A 242-nucleotide genomic window follows, 5' to 3' on the forward strand; every position below is an offset into this window, starting at 1 on the left:
TTTTTTTTTTTTTTTGGGGGGGGGGGCCCCCCCTTTTTAAAAAAAAAACCCCCCCCCCTTTTTTTTTCCCCCCTTTTTTTTTTTTTTTTCCCCCCCCCCCCCCTTTTTTTTTCCCCCCCTTTTTTTTTCCCCCCCCCCCCCCCCTTTTTTCTCCCCCAAAATCTTTTTCTCCCCCCCCCCCCCCTTTTTTTTTCTCCCCCCCCCTTTGGGGCCCTTTCTCTTTTCCCCCTTTTCCCCCCCTC

This window comes from Penaeus monodon, chromosome 15 (assembly GCF_015228065.2).
Source record: "Penaeus monodon isolate SGIC_2016 chromosome 15, NSTDA_Pmon_1, whole genome shotgun sequence".
In the NCBI taxonomy this organism is placed as follows: Eukaryota; Metazoa; Arthropoda; class Malacostraca; order Decapoda; family Penaeidae; genus Penaeus; species Penaeus monodon.